Below are 18,243 nucleotides of genomic sequence, written 5' to 3' on the forward strand. Positions count from 1 at the left end.
CCAATCAATTTTGATTTTAAAGTGACCCCGACCAGCCCTCCCATCAATGTTCTTCCACTACACTATGCAGGAGGTCTGGGGAGGACCGGAGATTACGTATTGGAAGATATCAGATACGCAGAGGACACAGATTATGAGCAGATTTGTAGGGCAATGTTAGTAGTGTGAACTGGATATGTTGGATAATTTGGAGCCAACGAAGGGATTTGCGGTGGCGTAGCGAGGAGGTGGATTAAGGCGGTTTACACGCTGCAACATAGTTAGCGATAACACCCTCCCCCGCCGTTTGTGCGACATTTGGAGATTGCTGCCGTAGCGAACATTACGCTACGGCAGCGTCAAACGCACATACCTTTTCAACAACGTCGCTGTGACCGCCGAACAATCCCTCCTTCAAGAAGGAGGTTCGTTCGGCGTCATAGCGGCGTCACTAAGCGGCCGCCCAATAGCAGAGGAAGGGCGGAGATAAGCGGCCGGAACATGCCGCCCACCTCCTTCCTTCCTCATTGCCGGTGGACGCAGGTAAGGAGATGTTCGTCGTTCCTGCGGTGTCACACATAGCGATGTGTGATGCCGCAGGAATGACGAACAACCAGCGGCACGCACCACCAACGATATTATGAAAATGAGAGACGTGTCAACGCTCAACGATTTTTGACGTTTTTGCGATCGTTGATCGTCGCTCCTTGGTGTCACACGCTGCAATGCCGCTAACGGCGCCGGATGTGCATCACTAACGACATGACCCCGATAATATATAGTTAGCGATGTCGCAGCGTGTAAAGCACCCTTTAGTTGGGCAGCAAAGTTAAGGACGGACTAGAGAGGTGCAAGAATGATAGCAGGGAGGCCACAGAGAAGGATATTGCAGTAGTTGAGGCGAGAGATGATGAGGGCATACACTAACATTTTAGCAAATTCAGGGTTAAGGAAAGGATGTATTCTGGACATATTTTTTTTTTAAGTTAGAAGTAACAGGACGTAAAGAAATCTTGGCTGTGTGGTTTTAAAGAGGTTTTCCTCTACTAATGTAACCCTCTTTCATTTGTGTGGCGCCCCTGAGGCTTCCGTCGCCACAGGAACATTGCACCCCAGCCAGAGGTGTGATGTCCCATTCTGGGTAAGGAAAGGAGTGAACGCCGGTACTCAGGCAAATCTACACTACACCCATTGTTAGGTACACACTGGGACCAGGGACAGTGGCAGCAACCCTCCCATGCTGCCTGCTGGGAGGGGCCGTAAGACCCATCCCTGCTCCTATAGGGTACAGCTTAGCAACTGGGGAGGTGGGAGGAGCCACCAGAGAGCAGACAGAGAAAGGAAGGTCAAGTTTAGTTAGTTGAAGTTGGAGAGTGAGAAAGTGAGGAGAAGAGGAAGGAGTTCTGCGGAAGGCAGAAGGGTGGAAAGAGTTGTGCTCTAGTCAGACAGGAGCAAAAGAAAGAAAGAGACGCTTCCTGGTGAAGATCCTGGGACTCAGAGAGTCCAGGTGACACCAAGTAGAGAGAAGAAGGGATTCCAGGGCCACAGATAGCTTTTGAGTTGGTGGCCTGTTCCAAAGGAAGATCGGTGGAGGGATCAAGCTGCATCAGGGGACGGTCCCTAGAAACCGGAGGAGTGAAAAATCATCTCCAACAGTAAAAACCGAGGCCCAGGGAAATCTGCAAGCTCCCCAGGCCACAGCCCACAGCAGAACCTTTGGAAAGGGGGCAGAAAACCGACATGCGAGCCCCTGGCCCGGAGGCTGTAGTGGAGGCCGAGCCAGGTTCATCCTACAAAGGCAAGGCTTAAGGAGACAGCTGAAGACAGAGACACTTTAGAACAGGGTACCGGCTTTCATTCCAAGATCTACCCGGGATTGGCGGAGGTCCCTGATAGTGGGTCCCAGCCGCCCAAAAAGCACCAGTGTGCTGCAGCCCAGGAAATGTGAGTAAAGACCTTGGAATTGCACCCTCTGGTGTTGTCTCAGTTATTGTCGCCTGCATAGACTTCCATCACTCCACTTCAGCACCAACTGTTGCCCCGGGGTGCCGCTGTGGGGAGCAGGACCATCCAAGCTGCCATTCCATCAGCCCCAGAGGCCCCATACAGCAGCGGCGGCTTAATAGCCGCAAACCACAGGTGGCGTCACGACATCCATAAACTTTATTCACCAGCCCTATTTAATTGACACCCACCAGGGCCACGGAGTCGGGCCCCGCCACCACTGACGACCCCCGGACTAGTCCGGCCCGGCACCGGGTGTCCCATAGCCCTGGGGTGGGCGATTCATTTCTCCTTACTATTCCTAACTAACATTTTCACAATTTACTTCTGTTACATACCTTGCTCCTGTAAGTTTATCTCTCTGTGCCATGTATATACCTTTACTGATGTTCTAACTCTGATCCTACTAGGTCAAAAATAGGGCCTCTAATGGTGATGACAGGCTGTGCTGCCGGTAGACACAAGGTACCACTCCAGGACAGTCCCTGGGACTGCAGCAGTTGACAGGAGGGCGAGACAGAGGTGTAGTCAGATGGTCTAAGGTCAGGGCAGGAAGCACAGGGTTGGAGCACAAGGCCATGGTTAGGAGAGGAGAGGTCAGTCAGGTCAGGTATTCAAGCTGGGTCAATACCGGAAGAATCAAAACAGGTCTACGCAAGAACTGAAGACTATTATGGCAGCAAACTGACTAGAAGTGGTGCGAGTTGTCTAAAATAGACCCTGCTCACCCGGGATAGGTCAGGGAACCTAATTCAATACACAATAGGGATAAATTCTCACAGAGGCCAGCCATGCCCCTAAGGGAAAATAGAGGTTACAACAGAAGCAGCAGTGCAGAGCAGTGCTGCAACAGGCACCTCAGTGGGGACACCTAGCACGAGGAGCAGCCACATGGTGAGCATGGTGGGTGGGGCAGCGCTGAGGAGGTATGTGAGTTGCCACCATGACAATTACATGGCTCTGGGTGGTATCACAGATGATGGACATTAGATACATGGCTCTGGGTTATATCACAGATGATGGACATTAGATACATGGCTCTGGGTTATATCACAGATGATGGGCATTGGATACATGGCTGTGGGTTGTGCCATACAGGGTGGCATTAGATACATGGCTCTGGGTAGTATCACAGATGATGGTCATTGGTTACATAGCTGTGGGCTGTATTACACATGATGACATTAGATACATGTTTCTGTATTCTATTACTCACGATGGGCATTAGGCTACTTTCACACATCAGTTTTTTGGCATCAGGCAAAATCCGGCGTGTGCCTGATGCAACGGATCCGGCGCAGAATATGCAAAAACAGATGTGCCGGATCCTTTTTTTTTTATGGATCCGGTATACCTGATCCGTCAAAAAACGGATCCGGCGCATCCATTTTTGCATCCGTTTCATCCGTTTTGGGTTTTTTTTTTGCTGGATCCGCTTTTTACAATACATTGGAGCATGCTCAGTATAAAAAAAAGGATCCGGCGGCTGCATCCATTTTTTGCCGCATTACGCCGGATCGTCCATACGCTTCCATTGTAAATCACGCCGTATGATCCGGCGCAATGCGTTTTTTTTGTCAGTGACAAAAAACATTACAAGAGACGTTCCATCCGGCCACTGCATTAGCCAATTACGACGGATCTGGCAAAAGTCGGATGCAACGCAAGTCCATCAGGCACAATCCGTCGCTAATACAAATCAATGGGGATAAAATGGATCCGGCGCCGGATCCGTTATATCCGTTTTTTTCCGGATTGTGCCTGATGGAAAAAAACTGATGTGTGAAAGTAGCCTTAGATACACGGCTCTAGGTTGTACCACACATGATGGGCATTAGATACACAGCTCTGGGTTGTATCACACATGGTGGCATTAGATACATGGCTATGTGTTGTATCACTGATGATGGGTATTAGATACACGGCTCTGGTTTGTATCACACACAGTGGTATTAGATACATGGCTATGTGTTGTATCACAGATGATGGGCATTAGATACACGGCTCTGTTATGTCAGTGTAAACCTCCTTCAGATGTCTCAAAATATCTCAGTTTTTCAACGTCTCAGAAAGCTCCGTCTGCACATGGCCCTTGTGCCTTCCACAGTGCTGATCTCGAGTACCACAAAGACCAGATATGAGAAAAAGCAAAGGATTCCAGGGTACAAATGTTCACAATCAGCGGCTACTGGCGCAAATAACAAGCTGATTGGTGGGAATGCCTGATTTCAGTCCCTTATATTGATGACCTGTTCTGTGGATGATTGGAAAACCCCATTAATTCATGATGAAATCTATTGGATATACTGAGGGTGCCATGACTTCACAGCAAATCTACATGCGAAGATGACAGCAGCGTCCTGTGTCAAAAGCAACATAGCTGTCACGTTGGGGCGTGGGAACAAATGGCATGTGGCACAACAGGAGGGGTACAACAGGGAAGATGTAAAGGAAGGCCCTGGCCATAGGGAGAGGAGAGAGAGATCACCATCTCACTTTCATCTGTAGCTAATTTCTGAGCTATCTAACAGCCTAAACCAGGTCCTTTCTCCCATGTGATATCATGTGCCTAGGCCCTGGCTGACCCTGTACTAGCCATGGCTAATGAGCAGGCCAGCAAGACACTAGTCTTACTACTAATGAAAAGATAACACACTGGAGGGGAGACAAACAGGGAAACATGAAACAATAGAACTCAAAATCTTCTCCAGAGATGGAGATCCACCGCGTCCACTGGAAAGTTAACAACAGCTTTCACCAGAGACAGCTTCTTCACAGGTCAGCATAGAATGAACTATCACTGGCATATGGGAGAGCCAGGAGTGAGTTTAAATAATGAAGGAGAGGGGCATTAAGGTGCAGCAGCTGACATTACAGCTAAATGGAATCTCAGAAGAATCAACAAAAAGTCCTTAACCCTTTAAGCTCCACATGCAGTTAAATCCACTCATGACTTTTTAACCACTGATAATGCAACCGTCTCAGCCAAACGTGACACAGTGGTGACAATAGTAGTGTCGCGGGCGGAGGGGACGCGCTCACCACGCTCGGGTCCGGGGCTTCTGCTGCTGCTGCTCGGTGGCTCAAGCGGTGGGCCGGACCCGGGGACTCGAGCAGCGCTCCTCGCCCGTGAGTGAAAGGGGGATGGTTGGTTTGGGGGGAGAGTTCGTGACACCACCCACGGGACGTGGTGATGATGGCACCACCGCTGCTGGTGACGGGGATCCCGGGAGAGATGGTAGGGAGCAGCGAGGATGTTGTTCCCTCCATGGGTAGGGGGTTGGTGATCCCGGGGCCCGGTGGTGTAACAGGGAGGCTGGATGGCTGGGGTGCAGGGTTGCAGGGACAGCACGGCGCGGTGCCGGACGGCACTGGTGTACTCACTCAGGCAATCAACGATAGAGTCTCTGGTAAACCAACGGCCGGATGGACGGGTCCCGCAGCCGGCTGTAGTGTTGTTGTGCTCTCCCCGGACGGCCGATGGTGGCTGTCTTTCCCTGCACCTTTTAGAATGTTCTGACTCCTGTATTTGCCCACCGGTAGTCTGCTCCCCGGCGTATAGGTGCCATAGGAGCCCGCTTTGCCCGCAGGCACTGGCCCTTGGATCTCTAGCCTGTGGCGGTGGCTGTATATCCTCACGGTGTGGACTTTTGCCTTCTGTCGGGTCTTGGTTGTTGGGAAACCCCTGGGGTTCCTGTCACACTCGGATTTGACTATTGTCGGCGGCTCCAAGCCTGGTCGGGGTCCGATGGCCCTGGCTGTGTGCTTAGCTTCACTCCGCTCCCCGGTTCGGCACCAGTGGGCCACCGCCCAGCCCCGGTCCTACGGCTCTGCAGAGTTCCACTAACTCCTGCAGACGGCCACCACCGTCTGCCAACCTTGCGGTCAGTGCCTGGGCTCCGACCCAGACACTTGTAGTTTCTGACCTCTCACTTTCACCTCCTAAACTCATCTACTGCTTTTCCCGCCTCCAGGCCTGTGAACTCCTCGGTGGGTGGGGCCAACCATCTGGCTCCGCCCCACCTGGTGTGGACATCAGACCCTGGAGGGAGGCAACAAGGGTTTTTGGTTGACTGTTGTTACTGTCTAGGGTGGGGGGGGGGGTGTATGGTGTTATGTATGATCCACTGGGTCCGGGGAACCCCTCGAGCCGTACCGTAGACCCCGGATCCGAGCAGCGCTAGCTGCTGGCACGAGGGCGGCACACGAGCGTCTTGAGCAGCCCCCTGCCGTGGTCTGTACCCCGCCCGCAACACTACCATCTATATATGTGCCATATTTAATATACCACAAATGAATGATAGGTAGCACAATGTCTAATGAGCTCTGCAAATGTTCTCCCCCGTTCACACACACATTCCCCGCATGAACTCGTCTACATCTGCCCCAAGGTATCAACCAAATAAGGCGGAAATATTCATGAACTAAATCCAATCAAATATATTAATACTGTAAGGGCTGTTTTATTTTCAGAATAGTAAAGTAATATTAATTTTAGAGACTAGAAATATAAGGAAAATATCCAGAGTTGGAAGCAGCTGCTCCATGTTTAGTGGTTCAGCCCCGATTGTGACATCACCCATGTGTAGCCACGCCCCCTGTGATGTCACAGTTGGATTTCAATTGTTATGTCACGGAATCTTTGGGTATAATGAGGGATGTTACAGAGCGAGGCTTTGTCTGGAGATTCTCATTGTGTGCTGCGCAGTAAGTGATATTCCTCCAGGCTGAAATGCTGTTTAGGCTACTTCTAATACTGACTGTGCTATTAGTATCTGTGGAAGAAGCTCCCATCGATTACAATCAGTCAGGAGCGCAGAACAAGATCGCTGCAGGTAAGTACAGTAGGAGGTTTTAACTAATTTTTAGTAGGTTCCTCTCCACCTATAAAGTGGAGGGGTTGTAATACAAAAAGAAGCATTAGACTAAATAGGGACCCAACATAAGAGATACGCCTTGACGTTGGCTTTTAGGCTCACATAAAATTGTCTTTTTTTTATATGTTAAGTATCTCAAGTTTTATATGCATTTTCTTAGCAATATTCCTATGTTTATTGCTCACATATCTTAGCATTTCAGAGTGCAACTGTCATTCTTTGTGATAATATATCTCATGTTCAGTATGCACCTATTCACACTTGCATGTTAGGAAGTGCCATCAGTCTTTTTACCTACATAAATAAGGGGCACATTATTTGTGTAATGAGGATCCATCATTGCTCCAGTCATACTCAGCCTATAGCAGTGACTACTTATCCCCTGATCAGGCTCATGTTGTAGCATTAATCCTGTGTAATGTTATGACCAGAGATTCAGATCCGAGACTAGAAATATAAGGAAAACATCCAGAGATGGAAGCAGCTGCTCCATGTGTAGTGGTTAAGCCCCAATTGTGACATCACTCATGTGTAGCCACGCCCCCTGTGATGTCACAGTTGGATTCCAATTGTGATGTCACGGAATCTTGGGGTATAATGAGGGATGTTACAGAGCGAGGCTTTGTCTGGAGATTCTCATTGTGTGCTGCGCAGTAAGGGATATTCCTCCAGGCTGAAATGCTGTTTAGGCCACTTCTAATTCTGACTGTGCTATTAGCATCTGAGGAAGAAGCTCCCATCGATTACAATCAGGAGCGTGGAACAGGATCCCTGCAGGTAAGTACAGTACCGGATATACACTCACTATGGGGTTAACCCCTTCCCTCCGCAGACAATTTTCACTTACATTTTACACTGCAATAACAGTATTATCTGCACAAACCTCCATAGAGCAGAGATATCTTTCATCTAGGGACATAATCCTATAGAAGGTCAACATCAGTATAACAAAAAGTCTTGTAGGGCGGATTACTCCAATATTTAAGCCTACACATGACCAAGGCGCTTAGAAAACACCCACAAATATTAAAATACAAATATAATATTACTTGACAATATTAAACTATATATCCATTAAAAGAATAAGATCTTTATAGAGGATCAAGTAGAGTTTGGATCACATAGCAAATATTATCCATAGATACACATACAGTGGCCAAACTAGAGTCCAATGGGCCCCGGTGAAAAATTTGGACTCGTTCCACCCCCTCCAAGTTGTCAGATGTATGGGCCCTTGTAGCTTTCTAAATCCTATAAAGACATGAATTGCCAACCCCCCACCCCTTGATCATGTAGTAATGTCACCAAACATGTACTACTGTCCCCAATCCTGTATTACTGTCTCCCATCCTGAGCCCCTTCCTGGTAAATATGCCCCCCACGAGGTATATATGTCCCCATCCTGAGCCCATTAATGGATAATATGTCTCTCATCAGGGTCGTAATGAGCGTGCTCACAGTGGTCGTACCATGCCCAGGCCCGAGGGTGGAGGGAGACAGCCGACCCAACACCTATTATTGTGATATAAAGAGATTATTAAATTAAATCATGGTGACATCAGCTGGGATAAATAAAAAGTGCATTGTGCTAGTGCAAATGCTAATAAATTAGTAATGAATCGGTGAAGTGTTACAGCAAAGGTCAGAAAGAAATATAGGAATAGTGATATGAATTAATGTGCAAAATGTATCTAATATATAAAGCTGAATATGTATGTGTGTGTGTGTGTGTGTGTGTGTGTGTGTGTGTGTGTGTGTGTGTGTGTGTGTGTATGTCCGGGATTGGCATCTGCACCGTTGCAGCTACAGCCACAAACGTTTGCACACTCACACTTTTAGACCCCGAGAGCGTTATAGGCTATGATTTGAGGGGCAATTTTAACCCCGCGCTTTACAGTTATTCACCAAAAAACCTGCCTCCATTAAAGCGAATGGAGCTGGGAGCCACAGTGCAGCCAGAACTTCAGAAGAATGCGCAGCCACGCCCTTAAATTGAATGTTGGTGTGTCACAATGCAGCCAGGGAAAGAGACAGACACAGACAGGGAAAGAGGCAGACACAGACAGGGTAAGAGACAGACACAAAGAGACAGACACAGACAAAGAAACTGACAGGGAAAGAGACAGACAAGGAAAGAGAGAGACAGGTTAAAAGACAGTCACAGACAGGTAAAGAGACAGACACAGACAAAGAGACAGAGACAGACACAGGGAAACAGACAGACAGGGAAAGAGAGGGAAAGAGACAAACAGGGAAAGAGAGGGAAAGAGACAGACAGGGAAAGTGACAGAGATAGATAGACAGACAGGGGAAGAGATTGAGACAGACGGAGAAAGAGACAGAGACAGTCAGAGACGCAGATAGGGACAGAGACAGGCAGACAGGGAAGGAGGAGACAGCCAGAGAGACAGACAAAAATAGATGGGGAAAGACACAGACCTTGACAGAGACAGAGGGGGAAAGAGACAGAGAAATAGAGACAGACAAGGAAAGAGACAGACAGAAACAGGCAGACAGGGAAAGAGACAGACAGGAAAAGACACAGACAAAGAGACAAAGAGACAGACGGGGAAAGAGACAGACCTGGGAAAGAGACAGAACTAGAAAGAGACAGATGGGGAAAAAAACAGAGAGAGACAGACAAAGAAAGAGACAGACAGAGACAGACAGACAGGGAAAGAGACAGACCTGGAAAGAGACAGACCTGGAAAGAAACAGACCTGGAAAGAGACAGACAGAGCACATTACTTGGCCAGTTTAGTTAAATCTGTGTGGAATATCTGTGGTGTTGAAATATATGTTGTGAAATGCTTCTATTAGCTTAGTTTTTTCCTTTTAATAATTACATTTCTATTTGTTTTGTGGTTTTTGTGTGCAGAATACATTTTTGTTAATACATTTTGTTAACAGCAGTTATTAACCCGGGCGAAGCCGGGTAGTACAGCTAGTAATATATATGATAACTCAACATTATATTATACAATTACCTGGTAATACATACATGTAATAATATAATAACAAGGATTACATGCAATATTGAAAGAAACCGTTCGTAGCAAAAATAAAGAAAATAAATATTGATGAAAAAAAGTATTGAAAATCTTATAAAAACTAATGTTTAATTTAGTCATGTTTAGTCAAAATTCTTAATGTTTCTGCAGAAAATTCAAGAATGGCTCACTGAGTTACAGCAATGAATGAAGAATACAGAATGAAGTGACGACTCCGCTACAACTCCATTACATGGCGGCTACCATGTTAGGATCAGGCAACCTGTGAGTAAGGCTGCTTTCACACATCAGTTTTTTGGCATCAGGCACGATCCAGCGAAAAAACTGATGCAACGGATCCGGCAAAAAAATGGATCACTTGCATCAGTTTTTTCCATCAGTTCCTTCAGTTTTTTGACAGATCCGGTGTGATTCTGAGCATGCTCAGTTCAAAAAAACAGATCCGACGTCTGGATCCGTTTTTTGTCGCATTACGCCGGATCCGGTGTCCATAGGCTTCCATTATAAAACACGCCGGATCCGGCGCGATCCGTTTTTTTGCCGGACACAAAAACGTTCATTTTAACGTTTCATCCGGCCACCAGACAAGTAAATTTTGCCGGATCCGGCAAAAAACAGATGAAACGCAAGGCCATCCGTCACAATCCGGCGCAAATGAAAGTCTATGGGGGAAAACCGACGCCGAATCCGTTTTTTCATGTTTTTGCCGAATTGTGCCTGATGGCAAAAAAACTGATGTGTGAAAGCAGCCTAAGCAAGAGGAGGCAGATTCTGGGCTCGGTCTCTGCTCTCACCAATGGACATGACACCTACTGGGGTCCCTGTGCTGCAACACTAAGGCTATGAGCGCACGTTTCGTATTTACATGCAGTTACGCTGCGATCTGCACCGCACCGTAACTGCATGCGTCCTGCGTCCCCAGCATAATCTATGAAGATTATGCAGGAGACGTGCGCACATGGCGTCTTAGAGTGCAGCGCTTTGGCTGCTGCCCGAAGCGCGCGTTCTAAGAAGTGACATGTCACTTCTTGCCTGCGCTCTGCCTGCAGTCCCCGCTCTGTCTATGCGAGGGGCTGCAGTCAGAGTGCATGGAATCGGCTTTTTTTCATTACGGACTGTTTCTGCAGCGATTTGAAGCGCACGTGTGCTGTTCAAATCGCTGCAGAAATTTCTGCAGGGACAGTGCGCACATAGCCTAACTGCCAAAAAGTCGTCGTCAGAGGACGTCGGCATACACGTAACTAGTGGTTGCATGACAGTGACGTCATGTACCATGGTGCGCTGGCTACAGAGGACGCCGCACAGTGTGTGAGTGGAGGGAGGTGAGTAGAATTTTTTTTTTTATGCGTTAGAGACAGAACTGGGACTGTATTTACTAGGATGGGTCCAAGATGAGAACATATATACCAGGATGCAGGACAGATATACCAGGATGAGGACATATATACCAGGATGGGGGACAGATATACCAGGATGGGGGACAGATATACCAGGATGGGGGACAGATATACCAGGATGGGGGACAGATATACCAGGATGGGCCTAGGATAAGGAACATATACTTTATACCAGGATGGGTGACATCTATACCTGGATGGGCCCATAATGAGGAACATATAAATATACCAGGATTGGGCCTATGATGGGGACAAATATACCATAATTGGGGTCATACATACCAGGATAGGCCTTGGGACATACATACCAGGATTATTATTATTGCGCCATTTATTCCATGGCGCTTTACATGTGAAAGGTATATCCTCATCTTGGGCCTATTCTGGTATATGTCCCCAGGATGGGGTCACATACCAGGATAGGCCCAAGATGAGGACATATACCAGGATGTGGAACATATAAATCAGGATAAGGACATATATACGAGGATGGGAAATATATACCAGAATGAGGAACATACATTCCAGGTTGGGAGACATATATACAATGATAGAAAGCATATATACCAGGATGGGAATATATTTACTAGAAAGGGGCCTAGGATGGGAGACATATATACCAGCATAGTTGCCCAGTTTCGGGGACATTAGTACAGGATGGGGACAAAACTACATAATGAAGGTGCAATGTCCTTATAGGATTTAGAGTACTACAAGGGTCTATACATCTCACCAACTTGCAGGGAGAAAAGGGAGGGGAAAACACCCAAATTTACATCAGGGACCATCGAACTCCACTGCAGAAAAGTGACTTGGGCCGGTTTCACATTTGTGTCGTTTTGACGGAAACTGAATCCAGCACACATGCAGTACAGATCATTCATTTACAGTGGAAGCGTGACACCATGTGGACATATGCGGTTGTGTATGAAGCACATAACCACATGGTGTCGCGCTTCCAATGTAAATAAAGGATCTGTACTGCATCTGTGCTTTATTCCGTTTCCGTCAAAACGACGCAAATGTGAAACCAGCCTTACCTGCTGCATGAAGAGACAGATTCCTGGTTCAGTCTCTGCGCTCACCCATGGATATGACACTTACCGGACTTTCCGCAGTCAGATGTGTTCACTGAGAAGTAACTTACCTGCTGCATAAAGAGGCAGATTCCTGGTTCGGTCTTTGCACTCACCCATTGATATGACACTTACTGGACTTTCCGCAGTCAGATGTGTTCACTGAGAAGTGATTTTCCTGCTGCATGAAGAGGCATATTCCTGGCTCGGTCTTTGCGCTCACCCATTGATATGACACTTACCGGACTTTCCGCAGTCAGATATGTTCACAGACATGTGATTTTCCTGCTGCATGAAGAGGCATATTCCTGGTTCAGTCTTTGCTCTCACCCATTGATATGACACTAACCGGACTTTCCGCAGTCAGATGTGTTCACAGACATGTGAGTGATTTTCCTGCTGCATGAAGAGGCAGATTGCTGGCTCGGTTTCTGCGCTCACCCATTGATATGACACTTACCGGACTTTCCGCAGTCAGATGTGTTCACTGAGAAGTGACATACCTGCTGCATAAAGAGACAGATTCCTGGCTCGGTTTCTGCGCTCACCCATTGATATGACACTAACCGGACTTTCCGCAGTCAGATGTGTTCACAGACATGTGAGTGATTTTCCTGCTGCATGAAGAGGCATATTCCTGGTTCGGTCTTTGCTGTCACTCATTGATATGACACTTACCGGACTTTCCGCAGTCAGATGTGTTCACTGAGAAGTGACTTACCTGCTGCATGAAGAGACAGATTCCTGGCACGGTTTCTGCACTCACACATGGATATGACATTCACCGGATTTTCCGCAGTCAGATGTGTTCTCTGAGAAGTGACGTTCCTGCTGCATGAAAAGGCAAATTCCTGGCTCGATTTCAGCGCTCACCCATTGATATGACACTTACCGGACTTTCCGCAGTCAGATGTGTTCATTGAGAAGTGACGTTCCTGCTGCATGAAGAGGCAGATTCCTGGCACGGTTTCTGCGCTCACACATGGATATGACATTCACCGGATTTTCGGCAGTCAGATGTGTTCACTGAGAAGTGACGTTCCTACTGCATGAAGAGGCAGATTCCTGGCTCGGTTTCTGCGCTCACCCATTGATATGACACTTACCGGACCTTCCGCAGTCAGATGTGTTCACAGACATGTGATTTTCCTGCTGCATGAAGAGGCATATTCCTGGTTCGGTCTTTGCTGTCACTCATTGATATGACACTTACCGGACTTTCCGCAGTCAGATGTGTTCACTGAGAAGTGACTTACCTGCTGCATGAAGAGACAGATTCCTGGCACGGTTTCTGCGATCACACATGGATATGACATTTACCAGACTTTCCGCAGTCGGATGTGTTCACAAAGAAGTGACGTTCCTTCTGCATAAAGAGACAGATTCCTGGCTCCGTTTCTGCGCTCTTTTATTGATATGACACTAACCGAACTTTCCGCAGTCAGAGGTTTTCACAGAGATGTGATTTTCCTGCTGCATAAAGAGGCATATTCCTGGTTCGGCTTTTGCTCTCACCCATTGATATAACGCCTACCGGACTTTCCGCAGTCAGATGTGTTCACTAAGAAGGGACGTTCCTGCTGCATAAAGAGGCATATTCCTGGTTCGGCTTTTGCTCTCACCCATTGATATAACGCCTACCGGACTTTCCGCAGTCAGATGTGTTCACTGAGAAGTGACGTTCCTGCTGCATGAAGAGGCATATTCCTGGTTCAGTTTCTGCGCTCACCCATGGATATGACACTTACCGGACTTTCCACAGTCAGATGTGTTCACAGACATGTGATTTTCCTGCTGCATTTAGAGGCATATTCCTGGTTCGGTCTTTGCTCTCACCCATTGATATGACACTAACCGGACTTTCCGCAGTCAGATGTGTTCACAGACATGTGATTTTCCTGCTGTATGAAGAGGCATATTCCTGGTTCGGTCTTTGCTCTCACCCATTGATATGACACCGGATTTTCCGCAGTCAGATATGTTTACTGAGAAGTGACGTTCCTGCTGCATGAAGAGGCAGATTGCTGGCTTGGTTTCTGCGCTCTCCCATTGATATGACACTTACCGGACTTTCCGCAGTCAGAGGTGTTCACAGACATGTGATTTTTCCTGCTGCATTTAGAGGCATATTACTGGTTCGGTCTTTGCTCTCACCCATTGATATGACACTTACCGGACTTTCCGCAGTCAGATATGTTCACTGAGAAGTAACTTTCCTGCTGCATGAAGAGGCAGATTCCTGGCACGGTTTCTGCGCTCTCCCATTGATATGATACTTACCGGACTTTCAGCAGTCAGATGTGTTCACTGAGAAGTGACGTTCCTGCTGCATGAAGAGACAGATTCCTGGCACGGTTTCTGCGCTCACACATGGATATGACATTCACCGGATTTTCGGCAGTCAGATGTGTTCACTGAGAAGTGACGTTCCTGCTGCATGAAAAGGCAGATTCCTGGCTCGGTTTCTGCGCTCTCCCATTGATATGACACTTACCGGACCTTTCGCAGTCAGATGTGTTCACAGAAATGTGATTTTCCTGCTGCATGAAGAGGCATATTCCTGGTTCGGTCTTTGCTGTCACCCATTGATATGACACTTACCGGACTTTCCACAGTCAGAGGTTTTCACAGACATGTGATTTTCCTACTGCATGAAGAGGCAGATTCTTGGTTCGGCTTTTGCTCTCACCCATTGATATGACGCTTACCGGACCTTCCGCAGTCAGATGTGTTCACTGAGAAATGACGTTCCTGCTGCATGAAGAGGCAGATTCCGGGCTCGGTTTCTGCGCTCACCCATTGATATGACACTTACCGGACTTTCCACAGTCAGATGTGTTCACAGACGTGTGATTTTCCTGCTGCATGAAGAGGCAGAGTATATGCTCGCTCTCTGCTCTGACCCATGTATATGACATGTACTGGACTTTCCACAGCTAAGCTTACTCACTACACAAGTGATGTACCTGCTGTATGAAGAGGTAGATACTGGGTTCAGTCTCTGCTCTCAACAATCCACAGCCCAAGGGAAGGGCTCTCCTTTAGCCATGGTTCCCTAGAGGTTTCCTCCATTGGGGGTTTTTCCTCTCCTGAGTGCTGAAGGACGACTCTTTGTGAGTCAAGGGCCCATCGTCACCAGGGCCACATTTAAGATTATTTCCCTGACTTCCCAATTATACAACTTAAATAAAGTTAACAAAGAAGTCGGTATATATCATGTTTATCTGAGTCATTTTTGGATCTGCACAGTATAGCAGAGAATATACATAGCAGTGGACTATGCTGTGCTGTCATTACCATCACAAACAGCTGCTTGTGATCCTGTTTCCTCATACACATGTAAACTATGGTACAAGAGATGTGCTTAAAAACAATATAAGCCCCCTCTTGTGAGATATATATATATATATATATATATGTATATATGTATGTATATGTAGATCGTATGACATTGCTAATGCATTTCTGTAGAGAAAGTTCTGGAGCATTGCCCAATTCATATATAGTAGGTGCTGGCTGCGTTATACAGCTGGCGCCTGCTTATAGCAACCTGATTTAAATTGCTGCTTCTTAACCACAAACAATTCTATTATCCCCATGGTGTATCATATACCAATATAAACTTTATCTTGCCCCACAAAAAATATGCCTTCCCATACATTATCATCAGAAAAAAAAAAATAAATAAAAAAAACTGGATAAATGGTGATAAAAAGCAAACAGTTTTTAAAAACAAAACTAAAAGGAAAATAAAAAACCCCATAGAGGTATGTAATCACAAAACAACAAAACTATTTTTGTGTCCAATAAAGGCTTAACCCCTTCGCCCACCGGTAATTTTACATTTTGGGTTTTCTTTTACTTATACTCGGTCCTTCGACAGGATCTGTCAGCACAGAATGACTGTTCAAACCAAGAATGAGTGATGGGTACACCTTTGGGGTGGCCAAACATTTAAATGCACCTTCCCACCCATCTCCACTCCCCCACTTTATACTGACAGGGAAAGGCTAAAGGGTGCTTTACACGCTGCGACATTGCTAGAGATTGCTAGCAATGTCGCGAGCGATAGCACCCGCTCCCATCGTTCGTGCGACATGTGGTGATCGCTGCTGTAGCGAACAAATATTGCTACGGCACAGTCACACGCGCATACCTGTTCAGCGACATCGTTGTGACCGCCAAACAATCCCTCCTTCAAGGGGGAGCTGCGTTCGGCATCACGGTGACATCACAGCGGCGTCACTAAACGGCCGCCCAATAGAAGAGGAGGGGCCGGAACATGCCGCCCACCTCCTTCCTTCCTCATTGCTGGTGGACGCAGGTAGGATGATGTTCGTTGCTCCTGCGGTGTCACATACAGCGACGTGTGGTGCCGCAGGAACGACGAACAACCTGCGGAATGAAAACACCAACGACATTATGATTAGGAGCGATGTGTCAACGATCAATGATGTTTTTGCGATCGTTGATCGTCGCTCCTAGCTGTCACACGCTGCGATGTCGCTCACGACGCCGGATGTGCGTCACAAACACGGTGACCCCGACGATATATCGTTAGCGATGTCGCAGCGTGTAAAGCACCCTTTAGATAGATGGAAAACAAGTAGGTGGGAAAGTGCACTGAACTGTTTGGCCTCCACAACGGTGCACCGAGCGCCTGTGCTTGAGTTCAGTCATTCTGTGCTGACAGTGGATTTACTGTGTGAACTTTTTCCACATTTAGGCGCAGATTAATACATTTGCGCTTGTTATTTTCGACTTTTTAGTCTTCTCCACCCATTTTTTTGATTGTGCTATATTCATCTCTTCATTTAAAACTTTTTTTAAAGTTTATTGTGTTTGCTTATGTGGGTGGAATTTAGAGGTCACAGATGTTTCCTTAATTATCATTTGAATTAAAAAAATAAAAAAAATAAAAAGCACCCAATCCCCTCAAATGATGAATAGGGGCCATAGTTTCAACAAGTCATTCAATAGTTTACATTTGCCATTTAATATTTTGGGGTTATTTTGAAGATTTTTGCATATAGCATCTTTACAAACTTGTCTGAATGGGATGCAAATGGGTCCAAAATATTTAACACATGGATGGACAATAAGGAAAGCCTCTGAATAATAAGGTGTGGGAAGAGCTGCCAAGATGAACAGCCTTTACTTCTGCAACCCAGCTCTTTGTGTAGGAAACATTCGCTGGATTTGGCCATATTTTGTTATGCGGGAACTACAGGAGACAGGACTAGTGTACGGTAACCAATGAGAAATAGGTATAAAGCAAATTTTAAAGAAGAAGTTATCCACTACCCTAACTATTCATCAATCGTGCTATTATGTGCTACCAAATGCATCCATACTCTTATTATAGTAATATAAACCTTTTATCATGCAGATAGCTGGCAGACACAAAGTGATGCTACCTGCAGCTCTGATGTTTTACATCCATCACTTCCTCTCCGCAGGCTTACTGTGATTTAATACTATAAATTCCATCATGCTATGCAGTAGCCTGTGATTCAGCACTTAGCATGCCTCCACCATTCTTTACCCTGCACTGTTGAAGATATTGGGAGATACCAAGTGTCAGAGCAGCCCAGGGTAGGTACCAGTCCAATTGGCAATGGTCAGAAGACCAGTACAGCCCTGTCACAGTTTAAGCAATTTTCTGTGCTTTTCAACTGTCCACATCAGTGATTGGATTAACGAAACCCTTTGCTTTTGAAATGCAAATTGCAGCAATTCAGTAGCAAAGGTGTCAGCCCATCCTGTTTTTTGATGAAAGCAGAATGGCAGCTTAGCTTGTGTGAGGCAGACTAATTGTGTCTTAAGGACACATGCTCAGTCAAGCGGTCATTCAGGAGCCTATGATGACTTCCTTTCATTTGGTCTGAGTTCTAGACCG

The sequence above is a fragment of the Anomaloglossus baeobatrachus genome, chromosome 7, assembly GCF_048569485.1.
Source record: "Anomaloglossus baeobatrachus isolate aAnoBae1 chromosome 7, aAnoBae1.hap1, whole genome shotgun sequence".
In the NCBI taxonomy this organism is placed as follows: Eukaryota; Metazoa; Chordata; class Amphibia; order Anura; family Aromobatidae; genus Anomaloglossus; species Anomaloglossus baeobatrachus.